Source organism: Aythya fuligula, chromosome 4 (assembly GCF_009819795.1).
Source record: "Aythya fuligula isolate bAytFul2 chromosome 4, bAytFul2.pri, whole genome shotgun sequence".
Lineage (NCBI taxonomy): Eukaryota > Metazoa > Chordata > Aves > Anseriformes > Anatidae > Aythya > Aythya fuligula.
In genome coordinates, this window is record NC_045562.1 from 57,303,688 (window position 1) to 57,319,336 (window position 15,649).

The following is a 15,649-nucleotide window of genomic DNA, read 5'->3' on the forward strand; positions in this document are numbered from 1 at the left end:
CCCCTAGACAAAGTTTTACCTGGGAGCATGAAATGACACCTCCAGATAACTGAACATATTTTTTAAAATGTCTTGTAACAAGAAATCCATAATCCAGTGATACACATTTTTTTTTCATACTGATTTTTTTTTTTTTTTTGCCTAAATTAAGGCAAAATATCTTTGTGTGCTTCCCATTTTAAGCCACTATAATTATTTACTCATGCTGACTGGCAGAAGAATTACAGTCTTGTTATCAGGAAACATAACATATGGAAGGGAACAGACCCACATGAGGCATCAAATTTACTCCAGTCCATTATCAAAAAAGCAAACCTGAGCTAGAAGAACCAATGGAAAAATCTGTAAAATAAGAAATGCTATGAGACAGATGGTTTTATACTAAACCGCATGTGGACCTCATTTACTCAAGGGTAGAATGTCATAAAATGAGGCTCGGTGAGTTCCAGACTTGGTCACTGGCTTCTGGGCAGCTACATGAAGACCATAGCTCTCCATTAGACCTCAGCTTCTCCATCTAGGAAATGAGGGTGAAGCTAGCTCTTCTGTAAGATGATTTGGAAGCTATCAAAGAAGGTTCAATATATATTACCTCTGCTTTTATTAAGACAGAAATTGTTCAATTCATCAAATTTTCCTTTTGCTGCATTTTATGTGATTCATCCTTCATTTAGTTATATGGTATCGTAACATTTATTTGATATACAGAAGCTGATGATTTTCTTGAAATATTACACCCCTGCACAACAAAATGTTTAAATGTCCTTAAATCTAAGCACACATGTGGTCCCTTTAAAGTGAAAGGAACTAGTCTCATGCTAAGATTATGCATCTGCTTAAGTACATTGAGGCATGGTGATAATATAGTTGAATCATATGTCTCATTATTCATTTAGATATTCTAAAATAAATGAACATAAAAGAATATTAAACAATCACAAGTGTTTTTTTAAGATAACTGTACGAGTCTGTGATAGCTGAACACTTAACTCCATTACGATGCTTTGTGAATCCCAAACTTTTTCACTAATCCTCAAAACTGTAGTAAGACTTTATTTTACAAGCCGTGTTAAACATGATAAATAACAGGTTTTATAAAAGTCTGATGACTGGAAGTGCTTCTGGTAAATTCTCCAGAAGGGTTTAACTTTAAGGGTTTAACTTTATGGGAGCATGTGCAGTTCACAAGTTGTAATGCTTGTGTGGAGTTCTGAAGCTGTTATAACCATACCCACATACGACTGCATCACAAGTGCAGCTGGACCAGTGCTGCCCCCACTTCAGCTGGATTGTGGTTATAGAAGTTACAGTTAATCAGTTGCCCTGCTCTGCAACTGAGTTGTAATTGCAGCAGTCGTTTTACTCATACAGCAAGCCCTGGGCGAGGACTGGATCCAGCTGGGGTACAGACAGAGGAGGGGAGCCTTGGAGCCTACTGTGCGTTGGTTGTGCTCAGCAGTGCTAATGGGGAAGGAAAGACATCAATCAGCTGAAGAGAATGTGAGCTTTTCTCCTTGATAATCAACGCCTAAAGCATATGTTCTAGGTGGATGTTGAAGTGAAAGGAAAATCTTTGCATCTTTTTCAGGCAGATCTCAGCATGCCAAAGAAAGCAGCCCTTGAGGGGGTTGAATCCACACATCACAGCATAAGACAGGTGCAGTCAATACACAGAAAAAGGTCACCTTCCTTCAATACCTTCCACCCCTCTCACAGCAAGTGAGAATCAGCGATGGCCTCTGTCCACTATATCCTGCATGGTGTTGGAGCGTTAAATCTACAGGCTACCCTTTATTTGCAATGTAATCTAATTCCTTATGATTTGTTGGTGGGATGTGTTATAAATACGTTTGCTTATTAGTATGTCACATTTACAGAGCTAGACTGTGCTAGCCATTACTCTTGCAAAGCCTGGAAAACTTTCTGTGGTCACTGACTTGGAAAAAATAAAAAACAATTATGTAAACCATAATAAGTGTAAGGAACAATCTTGAATAGATGGGTATTATTATTTTTAATGAGAACTAGCCATAATCAGTATTTCTAGATGTATTGACAGATAACAGCTTTTAAATAAGAAAAGCAGAGTACACATTATTTAAAATCGTATATGGAAAAAAAAAGCATTGTCCACCTATTAGCCAACAGCTTTAAATCTAATTTTGAACAAACTGCAGAGAATGATTAAATGACAAAGTACTTTATTAATGTGTTTTTCTTTTCCATAATGCTACTTTTGTTTGCTGAGCTTGCTGTCTGTAAACAACTTATAATGCTCACTTTTGATTTAAACAGTGCGAACATTTCTGCATTTACTGCAATAATACAGGGTGAGCCATAACACCGTAAAGTAAGACATAAAAGCAATTTGTTCTCTATATGATATTGATTTTTAAATAAATGAGTAGGGTTTGTGCTTATTCCATGCAGAAAGCAAAAACAAAACTAGAATTAATAAAATTACACATACAGCTTTTCCAGACTTTTCTAAAGCTGAGCACTAGTTGTGGAAAAGGTTTGTGGATACATTTTTCAAACCCACAGAATACTATCACATCTTCACTGAAGTGCTCCAGGAAAAAATAATTCACATTCTTCTTAAAACAGTAACATCTGTTCCTCTAAATGAATACTAACATGACAATTTATGGACAAGGCAAAGTTTAAAAAAATGAATGGTTTATTGCATATAGTTTGCCAATATATGAAGCTTCATCATGAAATTCTATTTTCCTTTCAGTGTTGTATTTCCAGACTAACTGTAGCGAAAATCCTAGAAATCACAGCATCTTTATTTTTTCCTCTGAGCTCACGGGCCCAGAGTACCAAGCATTTTGAGTCAAGAAGCAGCTGTTTCCTGATTATCCAAAGCACAGTTATCTCAGAAAGAATATTGGAGAATTGGTGATCCAATTATTTTTTTTTTCTTACTAGCTCTTCCCTGACTCCCATGTCTGATATTAAGGACAGGCAGAGAGATATTTTTATGGCAGTAATTGTCTTCTCATCTATCACTGATAGAGATATAACTGTAAAATGCCTGGAATATTTCTGCAAGGAAGTTCCAGTAAAAAGAAAAAAAAATCCTCAAAATAGGTTTTAAGATTACAGCTAAGTGATAAACAGCTTCCTGAGTTTGGCAAAGGAAAACAAAGAAAACCATATGGATAACTTAATTCACAAAGGGAAAGGGGGAGAAAATACAGTGAAAAGGTCTCAAGGGCTGAGGTAAATACAGGGAGATCACTCACCAGTCACTATCATGGGCAAAGCAGACTCAGCACAGGGAGATTAGAGGAATTTATTACCTATTACCAACTAGGTAGAGAAGTGAGAAACAAACAAAATAATTAAAAACACCTTCCCCCTCTCTCCACCCTTTTCCACCTCCTCTCCCCAAGCAGCACAAGGGAATGGGGGCTGCAATCAGTCCCTGGCACTTCATCTCTGCCACTGCTTCATGGTCACTCTCTACCCCTTCTCCATATACAGTCCCTCCCACAGGATGCCATCCTTCCCAAACTGAGCCTGTGTGGGTTTCCCATGGGCAGTAGCTCTTCAAGAACTGCTCCCACAGGGTCCATACCACAGGGTCCATCCCCCAGGAGCAAACTGCTCCAGCACAGGTCCCCCACAGGTGGGCGGCAGCTCCCCCCAGACCTCCTGCTCCTGCATGGGCTCCTCTCCAGGGGCTGCAGTGTGGAGATCTGCTCCATGTGTGACCCATGGGCTGCAGGGGGACACCCTGCTCCACCAGGGGCCTCTCCACAGGCCACAGGGGAACTGCTGCTGCGTGCCTGGAGCACCTCCTGCCCTCCTTCTGCACTGACCTTGGGGGCTGCAGGGCTGGTTCTCACTCCTCTCTCCCAGCTGCTGTTGCACAGACGCATTTTCCCTTTCTTAAATCTGCTCTCACAGAGGCACAAACAACATTGCTCACTGGCTTGGCTCTGGGTAGTGGCAGGTCCCTTTGCAACTAGATGAAACTGTCCCTTATATAACATGGGGTAGCTTCTAGGTTTTTCTTGCAGAGGCTACCCCATGCAGCCTCCCGCCACCAAAACCTTGCCACATAAACCCACTACAGGTGTTTTCTTTTCTTCTATTTGTAAAAATAGCAAATGAGAAAAGATTGTGTTCACCAAACTGAGGAAGATCATATCCCACTTTTTCCCAGAAGCCTATTGATTTGATGCTGTGGGTGACCTGTGTTCATTCCAGCTTCTCAATAACCAGAATTTACTACATTTTTGATTGATGTTACCAACAGAGTGCACAGAGATCTATGCTGGGGTTGCACATTGCTGTCGCTGAAAGAATTATGAACTTCACTCAGAAAAGAGAAGCAGCAATATATTTATTGATGAAAACAGAGATTTAGCAAAGCTTAATCATGAATAAGATGATGATTTAACAAAGCTCTAATGGTAAACATGACATTAACAAGATCCGTGATGTCAAGGTCACTTGATTATATACTGCATAGGGGACAGGGTCAGACTAAAAGCATCAGAGAGACCCTCACATTAAGTTACAAGGTTCAAAATGAAGTCCCTTTTGCCATCCAAACTCCAAAGAGTCAAGATACAACTGGATCCTATCCCAATCCCAGATTTAACGATTTATGCCTAAAGGATTATATGCACAATCAATCCTTTCTATCACTCAGATAAGACTACAAAGCTTCAGCATGCTTAGCAAATCACTTGCAAAGTTTCAACAAGCTAGCTATTAGTCACTTACCCAGTATCTGTCAGAGGTAAGGAATCTCTCAACCTCAAGGAGTAACCTTGAGTCATCTCTCTCTTCAAGAAGATCCTGGCACACAGCCTGCAGTACAGGAGAGCTCAATGGGCTGTGGGATGTTCCCTGTTTATGGGGTAAGATGATTGACTATTAGTCATATTTACATACCAGTCATATATATATATATATATATATATATATATATATATATATATGGTTGGTACATGCTTCTATAGCCCTTGGATCTATCTCCCCCAAATCCACTTGGAGCCTGGTTCAACTGTCATGACCAGACGTATTCTTCATGTTTGCCTGATGGTTATCATCCATGCAGGGCTATGGGTGAAGGGTTAGATTAGGGGTGGCCCAGGGGAGTACACCACCACAGCTGTTCAATATGGATATGAATATGAAATAAACAGTATGGAAAAAAAAAAAAAAAAGGATGAGTAATAAGGTAACATAGATGTCAGACATAAAATTACTCATTACAGTTAAATTTAAAACTGCAAAGAATCAGATCTGAAGATTTTGAATGAATAGACAGATCATGGCAAATCAAATGACTTGACGATAAGTGAAAAGAATTGTTCATGAGGAGAAAATCCTAAGTGTGCCTGTAACAGAATGGTCTCTGAATGAGCTACAACTCAAGAAAGATATCTTGGAGTCACTGTGGATGGCTTTCTGAACTACAGTTTGTAACCACTATAGTTAGCAGTAGTCAAAAAAAAAAAAAAAAGGAAACAAAGAAAATAAAACTATAGCACCATGTAAATACAGAGTCTGTTCATTCCTTGAACGATATATAAGGTTTTAGTTATCCCATAGCAGAAAGGAATGGCAAAAAAACTGCCAGGGGATTGGAGGCTTTCTATATGAGAAAAGACTAAGCAAACTAAGATTTTTCAGCTTGGAAAAAGACTTTCTGAAGAAAGGAAGACTTATGATGTCTTGGAAAACTGTTTTATAAGGAAGAAATAGTTACAACAACAATACATATTACTCCAGTCTTTGAGTCATTAATCGTACACGGAGGGTGAATAGGAAATTATTATGACAGTTTATAGGATATTAAATATAACACTTAGTAATAACAATTAACAATGTATATAATTATAACAACGTAACAATACACTATAACAATTAATTATAGGCACTTTCTACAATTATTACAGCATTATTAAACTATGGGACAGCACCACACAATGCTGTGAAAGCTGAAAGTGATTTCCAGAAAGGACTGGAGAAATTCCAGGGCCATCAACAGCTAGTAAACATAATGCTTTTGGTCCAGTATGGGCTGCAGAAGTTCTATTTGTTTGACAGACAATGAGAGAAAACCTAGGAAAGACATTTTATCCTTTGGCTTTTTAAACTCTAAGTATCCAATAATGGTCACTGTCAATGAAAGACCACTCGTCTAATCAGTGAAAGACACTGATCTTCAGTTTGACCCAATATGGCAGTTTTTGTATTCTGTTGCCTATAAGGTCCTGTAGGAAATGAAAGCAGACGTGTATTATTAAAGTAGAGATGTATATAGAGAAGAGCAATCTGAAAAAAAAGAAATAAGAAAGTATAAAGTATCAGTGTTAGAATCAAAAATGTTTTATCAAATTATGTCCTGTAAATTCAAAGGTTTTACACAACAGGGATGTTTTCATGAAAATCCATCCCATAAGTTAACTGCACAGCCAATGTTAGAGTCCCAACCTCTTGTAAAAGACAAAACATGCTTTTTAGTGCCTCTGAAAGCATGTAATTTCATTTATGATCTCCTAAAAAGTTGTTCTAGTAGGAAGAAAAAAACTCTAAATTACATTATCTATTTTCTAGCAGGTTATACAGCTGGATCATTTGTTTTTGAAAAACAATGAGTTACATTAATCAATAGATTTTGACTCAGTGTTCCTCCACTCTTTTATTACAGCTGATTGCAGACTATAACTCTTTCCAGAGACAACTCTAAGGCTTGGAGAACATTAGATGATTTTCCTCTCAGTAAGGATTTTAACTACTCAGGAATAACCTTCAGAATTTTAACTCTATCACAAATCAGGACATACTCTGAACTGTGGTCCAGGTGGTGCCATCTGTTCCACACAGTCCCCTTTACTTGTGCAGAGTGCGAGAGAGCGACAGTCTAGGCTATATGGGAATGCTGAAATTAAACAGAGCCACCGGCTATACTACATCTATGTCAGACAAAATAGCAGTTTGGGCTTGTAATAATAGAATAAAAACCATTCAGTCAAATGTCAGTATTAAATGATTTTAATTTTTGAAATCTTGATGTTGATCAGGATGATACTTACAATATTTTGGACCCTTTGAAGCCATCAATTACTTTGTCACTAGTGTCAGTGGGGCCAGGGTTTCACCTCCAATCTCCAGGAAATAAATATTTCTGAAAGGAATTATCCTGAAAGAAAGGAGAGAAAATATTTTGACACAGAGAGGAGATATAATGACCAACTTGGCAATGTTTGCTTATGCATTCTGCTATATGAGAAGTATCTCAGATGTAATCACTTCAAATTATTATTTTGAAGTCATATTTACTGCTGATCTCCTTTCTCAGAATCCTTGACAGTTCTTGTCAATAATACAGAAACCTAATATTTACACAGGATTTATTACAGTCGATGTAGGAACAGAAACAAATCTTAATTGGTTATATAACACTGATTTTCTGTGAAACTTAGACAAGGCAAGTTCTGAGGAACTTGCTCAAAATGACCATCTTTCTCAAGCTTATTTTATTTTTGTATGTTGGAATGATCGCTTTGCTGTGATTTCTGTTATGTTGTCTCTATTATTTTCTTACTCTCCTAGCTATGTTGTGACCTTCCCCGCAGAGAATATCTGCGTTTCCTTGACTAGTGAAGCCCTAGTTCCTGTACCTAACTCTGTCTACCATGAAGTGATTGAAACCCTGGCCTCATTGTTTCCTGCTGCCAACCGCACAGCAGGCACTGGTAGGCAGGGCTCCTACACTTGGGGCTTCCTTCTTGTGTTTCATCCAAGCAGCTGTATATTTCCACAGGCATGTTCTTTGCTGTTTGGGAATCTCAAATAAGACCGCTGTTTCTTGAGCCTTACTCTTCCTCTGAGTTATCAAAGTACCTTCAAGTTAATAAAAAGCTGCATTCCAAAATTTAAAATAAAAAGAAGTGGAGGTCTCTGTTTTAATGTAGAATGCTACATTAAATGTAGATTTAGTTGTTTGTGATCTCATGGACATTGCTACAAATTTCAGGCGTATTTTTAAAAGAATACTGTAATTCTGAAAAAAAATTTTGCATGTAAAGTTGGTACTTATTGGTACAATCTGCCTCTCTCTCTTCGGTATTATATCTGAAGAAAAAATAAAGAAAAACAGCTTTGGTCTGGGTCTCAGGTGCCTATATTCATAAGATTTAAATGAAATTGCACTTCTTTCCTCCATTTCCCTTTGAGGGCACTAGCCCAGTCAGCCCTACTGGAAAGGAAAGGGCTACAAGAAACAGAAAGAGAGGGAAAACAAAAAAGTCTGGGGGGGTATCAATGGAAAATATGACAGAATTTGGGGGTTACAAAACTGAAAATGAGTTAAAAGGGTGCAGATGGGGACCTGAGGCAGAGCGATCCTGACAACACCCATTGCCCCTGAGGGTGTCTGCAGAGGTATGTCTGTCTGTATATACAGAGCATGTGTGACTGGGATCTTCCTCTCACTGCAGAAAGGGCATGCACCAGGGGACCCCACAAACCACACCATTAGCACACCTGCACCCACTTCTCTGAAGAGGATCTTCCCAGCCAACGTCCCCAGTCAGCTCGAGCATGAGAACCAGGAATCCAACCTGCTTCGCCAGGATTGCCTACTTCTCAAGGGGGAAAGATGTCTTCTTGTCTTGTGTTACTTTACATAGTGTCTAAATACCTTGGCAGCGAGTCTGCCCATTAGTGCCTTTTCCATTGCTGGTGAATTCATGCCATTTAGATCAATGGGAGTTTTAAATCAATGGAATCTGGATCTTTATGTATGCTATATCTGTATAGTTAGCAGTGCAGTTGCTGATAAACTTCACAGCCACTCAGATACTCACAGGTTTCTTCAAAAGTACTTGCCTCTAGATAAACAGAAACACAAAGATTTGCACAGCGCTTTCACACTGTTTCTGACCACCAGATCCTTTCATGTCCCTCTATGAGAATGCCCAGCTGAAACTCCTTATGGTTTTTGTCTTATGCAGTGCAAAACAGCACAGTCCTCCCAGTTTTAAACCAAGACATTGAGTATTGTATTGCCTACGTCAGCCATGCTTACTCCAGCTGGTTTAATGCAATTTGTTTCCTGTAATTTCAGTTTTCCTTTCTGGAACATGTAATCAGAGAGAAACATTGGCCAGATGTCATCTTAAAATTGGACTATTCTAGTCTATTAATTGCTGGGTAAAAGGTAAAATACATGAAAACAAAGGTTTAAAACTCCAGAAAGGAGTACAGCATTCCTTTTTTACCTAAAGCTGTAAAGAACTTTCTCAGTGCTGACAGACAGAAAAGCAATCATTAAGCTCAGTCAGCTGGTTATATAGTATTATACCTTGTTTTAAAGCAAGTTGTATGGGTTTTGTCCACAATTTGTCACTTCCCAGCTTGATATTTCACAGATTATACTAACTTTGTCAGAACATATTCTAATTCAGAAAATGACAAGTATAAAAACCTGTGCCCTTGCTGAAAAATTGCATCCAGGCTTAAATCTAGATAATTATACCCCTGAGCGGTAACTGGCATTAGTATTTCTACCTGCAGCTGGTCAGGTTTTGGACTGTGAACACACATGAAGGACTAATTGCAGCAGTTCTAAATACTGCTACTGTTGTTAGGACATTACATTGGCATGAGAGAGCTAACCGGTACACTGAGAGCAAAACCAGGTACAGAGATCAGACAGCAAGTCATCGTACTATACTTGATTTCATTGCTTCATAAGAAATGACACCAGTCATTTCTTACTGCAAACTCCCACTCAGCCCATCCTTCTCAAAACTGTCATTGCAAACTGAGGGACATTTTCAATGAATATCTTAGAATATCCCGAGATGAAAGGGACCTATAAGGATCATCAAGTCCAACTCCTGGCTCTACACAGGACCACACAAAAAGCAGAGGTCTGAGAGCATTGTCCTAATGCTTCTTAAACTCCATCAGGCTTGGTGCCGTAACCACTGCTCTAGTGAGCCTGTTCCAATGTCTGATGACACCCCCAGTGAAGAACCTTACTTTCTATGTATATTGTACTTAAATCAGAGAATAGCCTAATGAGGCTTCTGACTTGCTTTCAGTAAATTACTTCAGACTGATTAAATGTTTTTGTTATAGTTATAAATAGTATTCATAGGACCCTTATTCTCTTCTAATCCTAGGCTATGAACAATAGAGATTATCCTCTAGATTAACTGTCCTATATCTGAACCAGAAACAATGCTCGCTCGGAATTTAATTCTGGAAAAATGCAGATTCTTATGATTTCATTATGTTTGTTACCATTTGTTCAAATAATAAATGTACACTCTTTGACTTCATGAATAATTTACCTTTTAGAGAAAATAAACATGGCCTGCAATTAGGGAGGGGGACATCACAAGGTCTGATTCATATGCTAATCCAAACTTATACTTGCATAACTCTGTTGAACTCCATGGAGTTACAGTGACTCAGAAATGGAATAACATAATGACAAATTAGGCCCAGCAGAGTTTAAAACGGCCTTCATCTTATTTGAAATTGCATGACTGAAACTCAGGTGAGCTAGATCCCACAAAAAGGCCATAAAGGAGAATCTCAGTGCCACACCCCGAGAACTGTAGGAAAAGAATTTGGGTGAAATTAAGTAATGCAAAAACTCAAAGTTATACCTGTAGGAACTATAACAAATTTACAATATTCATAATATTTGAGATGGAACTGGGAGAGGGAAGATAAATCTGTAATGACTAATAATCAACAGTACAGTGTGCCCATGTGGAAAGGCAAAGTTATCTTTCAAAGGTATTATGTGAAATATTGTTGGTAGATAAGAAAGTATTCATGGCATTTATATAAGACACTTCCAAAATTTTCTTTGAAACAGTCTATCACAATTCTGGTCACTCATGTTCAAGAGCAATCACATTCTAGCTGGAATAAGTACAGGGGGTAGCAACCAGTACAATCAGAAGTTTAAGCAGCCTGTGTTACAGGGAACACTAAAAGAATTCTTGGCTTTTTGAATCTCTTAGAAAAAAGGCCAAGAGGGGATATGTTTGCTCTGTGTAAACACATCATAGAGTTAAACATTAGAGACAGAAGAGCTGTTTAAACTAAAGGAAAAAAGTGTGCAGAAGAGTAAAACAGGTGGTCATGGAAGCAACTCGGATCAAGAATTATTAAAAGTTCTTACCTGTCAGAGGAGAGCATTTCTGAAACAGTTTTACAATAGAGGCCTTGGAGCTCTGCTGCATGGCAGTGGGCTGCAGGACAGGATGTCCCCTTGGGAAGGGACACCTCTCAAGGTCATGCCTGATGCAGAGACCCCTTACTCCTTGTGAGAGATTCCTTGCTGTAACAGATCCTTGGTAAGTACTTACTAAATTCTGTAAGCTTCGTTAGGATCGTCTCTTAGTTTGATTGTGCATGTATAATCCTTGAACCTTTAGACATAAACTGTTGACCAAGTCTGGGACTAGGAGTGGATGTAGCCATACCTAGGCTCCTTACCTATTCAGTTCAAGGAGTTTAGGAAGCAAGAGGATGTACTCTTAACCTCGTGGTTTGACCAGAGGTTCCCCCTGATACGTCTGACTTACCCTGTCCCCTGTGCAGTGAATAAGCATACCTTGCCATCTCCAAACTTAAGTCAATGTCTTATTTACGATTAAGCTTTGTTAGATCATTACATTATATCTGCTGCTTTCTCTCTTACAAGTGAAGTATGCAATTTCATCCACAAAAAGTTCTCACAAGGTTTAAAATAGCCAAGCTGTAGAAGCTACTTTGGGTCACTGTTTCTTACATTGGCAGAACATTAGACACATTAGACCTGGAAGATTCAAGTTTGTGTTACCTCATTCCCTTAGCTGGGAGATGGAGAGTAACTGTGCCTCATGAGATACAAACAGTTCGTTCCCACCTGCCAGTTCCTAGTGCTCTCTAGTGCTCAGGCCCTGTGTGGCAGTGGGAGAGCAGGACAAAGGGATGCTCTTTTGGTCTTTCATTTGGAAGCTCTTCTGTCTTGCACGAAATGACTCCATAGTTATGGAGCCCTGCAGTTCACCCTGGAGAAGCAAACCATGCCCCAGTAATGTGAATAATTGCTACAAAGAGCAAGAATCTCTTGACAATTTTTGCTGCTCAGTGCTTCTAATTAAGATAGAGTAAGATGTTGCTGGCCAGAAAGTTTTCCTAGTGGATATTTTAATACTGGCATGACTAGCTAGAGTTGACTATAAGATTGGGGTAGCTACCTTTGAACTTAATTTTTAAAAGTGACGCTATGCAGAAAAAAACAAGAGTACCTCTGCCCATTTATGAATTTGCCTTTTAGATAGAATGCATTTTAGCTAACTAAATTTGATTCTAAAAGGCAGAGTGCTGGAATTTAAGCCAATTTAAATAAGATTTGCTTCAGTGATTCTAAGGAATCACGTTTTACACAGAAAGGTTTTCAGCATGATAGATGGAATTTTGCACACATTTTAGCAACCTGCTCAGATTATTGCCTTATATGTTATCAAGATACAGCAGTATATTGTGTTAGCATGCTGTCAAGTTAAATAGAAAATATTCTGGTATTTCTCTTTAAAAAACTCTTTCCATGTACATACTTCACTTAGGGAAAGGGGTTAATTGGTTTATGTTCACTGAAATATTTTACAGAAAACAACTTTATTGCAAAATGAAAACATCTTTTTGGGGAACTTCATGCTAGTGCTATAAGGATTGTCATTATGTTGAGCATTCAGTGGTAAATGTGTCTCACTGGAAGTGAGAAAGAAAGTCTATAAAGTCAATATACTGTCATGCCAAATATCTTCCCAAAGCAAGATGGGCTGCCAATTCCTCCTAAAGAAATCTCAAAGGGAATTAAATTATATTCTTTACTACCTAAAAGTCCCTAAACACAGGTTAGAGCAGGTTTTACAAGATGCAGTGCTTGCAATTCTATGCAAGTACATCTAAAAGAGCACCTTGCAATGCTTGCAACAGCCTCACTCTCATCTAAACCACATAGTGAGCAGTGACTAGTGACCAAGGTGAAAGAGTTCACAACAATAAACTATTAAGTAGCCTTATACAACACCCATTAAAATCAACAGAATTCTTTCCAGGAACTTCAGTAAGAACTGAATTGCATCTTTTAGGAATAATGATAAGAAATAAGGAAATAGGATCTTGTAAGATATAAAGAGGACTGGGGGTGCTGGGGTCTTGTTCCCCTTGTTCCAAAGCTGCTAGGAATACTTTTTAAATTGAACAAGTCACACCAACCTGAACACTCACTGAAAATGTCTATAATCACTAAATACCTTATCAGACCTTCCTTTGTCTTTTTTTCTCCCACTATTTTCCCCAACCAACAACCACTAAGTTTCTCTGTGAAACAAAAATAAAATAAAAATTCATTTTTTAAAATTGAATATATATTTGTTTTGAGAAAACACATTAAAAAAATCTCTCCACATAAAACAGAGTATCATTGACCATTAATCTACATACTAAGGTGAATATCCAGGAGCCATTTTCCCTTTTCTTCATCACTGCCACATCTCCAAGTATATTAGTCGTGTAGTCTCACATTCTTGGACTATTTGCAGTATAAGAAGAAATATTTGCCTAATTCTACCTAGTGGCTTCATCTCAAGAGGACAGAAATGTTGGGTACAAATCACTTCTGTCCATGGCTGGTGGAAGCCAAAGGAAAAGCCCATTTTACTGTCTCCACTGTTCAACCAATAGTACTTCTATTTGGTGTATTGCTCAGGAAACCTCCCATTGCCTCTCTTCTTCCTAGGAGATTTTGAAGACTGTGACAGTCCATAGTCACCCTGGGGTCAGGACAAGAATTTCTCAAAGGGCTGAACAAAAGAGCTATAGAGTGAACATGAAGCACAGGAGGCCTTTACCCCTTCACTGTTTCTTGCTTTGAGAGGAATGAGCTTGTCTATATAGCTAGTATGCTTACTCCTGATTGCAATGAGATCGTTAACAGCCTGGTGGCAAATTCAACTTACATATTTTGGAATTATGTCAGTTGTACTGCTTAAGTGATGCTAAAAATAGACAAGTTATTATTCATATTAAAGGTGAGCAGACATTGATCACAAGAAAATTTTATCAGCTTAGGAACAGTTAACTGCTGAATGCCTGTTTTCAGACATACCCCTATATGAGTCTAAGTTTTCTAAGAAAGCATGCAGTTAAATGCACATCTGTCCTCTCTTGCATTAATGTTCTTCATACGGTGACTATTGGTTGTTTTAAAGCATGCATTATATGAGCATTTGTACTTTTACAACAAGAGATTAGAAATCTGTTCTTTTTTTGAGTCAATTTTTGCAAGAGAAGCATTTTACACTCTGAAGAGTTCTATCTAAATCACTAGAAATATCACAAGCTTCTGTACAACACAAAGATGTTAGAGTGTAATGTAAAATAATTACAATTTGGATAAGGATCAGTGAAGCCAAAATAAGTCAAGTTACTTAGAGACAATCTTTAGATTGTCTTCAGTACAATGCTTTTATATAATATATTTCAAATTTTACAATGTTTGTAGATAGCTTGTAGATGAAATTGTTCAATATTTTTCAGTAAAACATTTTTCATTTGTATATACATACCTGCAGAGTAAATGATTTGGTGATCCCAATTAATTGCTAAGCGAAATTAATGCTGTTCAGGCAACTGCAGTTCTACATTTCTTATGTCTCAGTTGCATTCTGAATTTCTTGTAAAACACTTCTTTTGAAAATACAATACACACACTGCGAGTTCTTCCCTTCTGAGATATCCGTATTCCAATGTAGGCACACGTGATACACAGGAAAAAATTTAGAACTGCATATCACTAGTAAAGGAATCAATGATGAAAGCCTTTCTGAAAGCAAATACATTTCAAGCAGCATTGAAAGGACCCATTTTTGACCTAAGTGGTTAGCCCAAGGGCTATTTCAGGTAGGAGGTGAAGCTGATAATAGTGTCAGGTACTTCTTCAGTGTCATCCTGTTTATTTACAAAGAATGCACAAAGTCTGGTTCCCCTGAATGCAGCAGAAATCAAACAGCAGGAGATACAGTTTCTTTGCCCATGGGGTCGAGACTCTTTCTAGCTAGCACTTAGCCCAAAAGATCTTTCTCTAAGCTTTTCACAAAACTACATTCATGATGTTTGTTCTCACTGTGTCCTCAAATGCTTTTCTCTCAACTTCTCTACCTTTTCTCTTGTTTCTCTCAGAGATAGATCCATTCACTTTTACCAAGCAGTGTCACCACAGCGTGCCCATCTAAGAAAAACCCTCCAAATCATAGGACTTCCCAGTACAAAGATGACATCTGGGCATCTCTATTTCATTTATCCAGTTCTATGTATTCTTTACCTTACACACACACACATATTTATTAGTCATGACTATCAGATTGACTAGATTTCACACAACTCATAAGCACACAAATCTCTACACATGAAAAGATGGTTTGTTTCAATCATGCAACATACTTGGAAGTATAAAAAATAAAAAAATATTTTTTAAAAAAGACCAGATTTTATTGCTCTTAGGCAAGTTTGCTGGCTTTTAATTATATAGTCTTATTGGGTAAATCCTAAAAGGCTCAACATGCAGCTGGCAGCCTTGGAGCAGAGAAAGATGTATTTT

General features: G+C 38.1%; 1 long non-coding RNA gene across 6 annotated transcripts in view; it reads right to left on the bottom strand.

Annotated features, from left to right (window-relative positions):
- LOC116488483 overlaps positions 1 to 14,824 on the bottom strand; it is a 173,368-nt gene extending 158,544 nt beyond the window's left edge. For 4 of the 6 annotated variants that reach the window (XR_004253183.1, XR_004253187.1, XR_004253186.1 and 1 more), the window contains exons 1-3: positions 14,619 to 14,818; positions 7,065 to 7,171; positions 4,744 to 4,869 (exon numbers count right to left, since the gene is read on the bottom strand). This is a non-coding gene — a long non-coding RNA (uncharacterized LOC116488483). Of the gene's footprint in view, positions 1 to 4,743; positions 4,870 to 7,064; positions 7,172 to 14,618 lie in introns of all 6 variants that reach the window. The other 2 variants (XR_004253185.1, XR_004253188.1) reach the window with 2 other exon arrangements.
- Between the last annotated feature and the right edge of the window lie 825 nt (positions 14,825 to 15,649).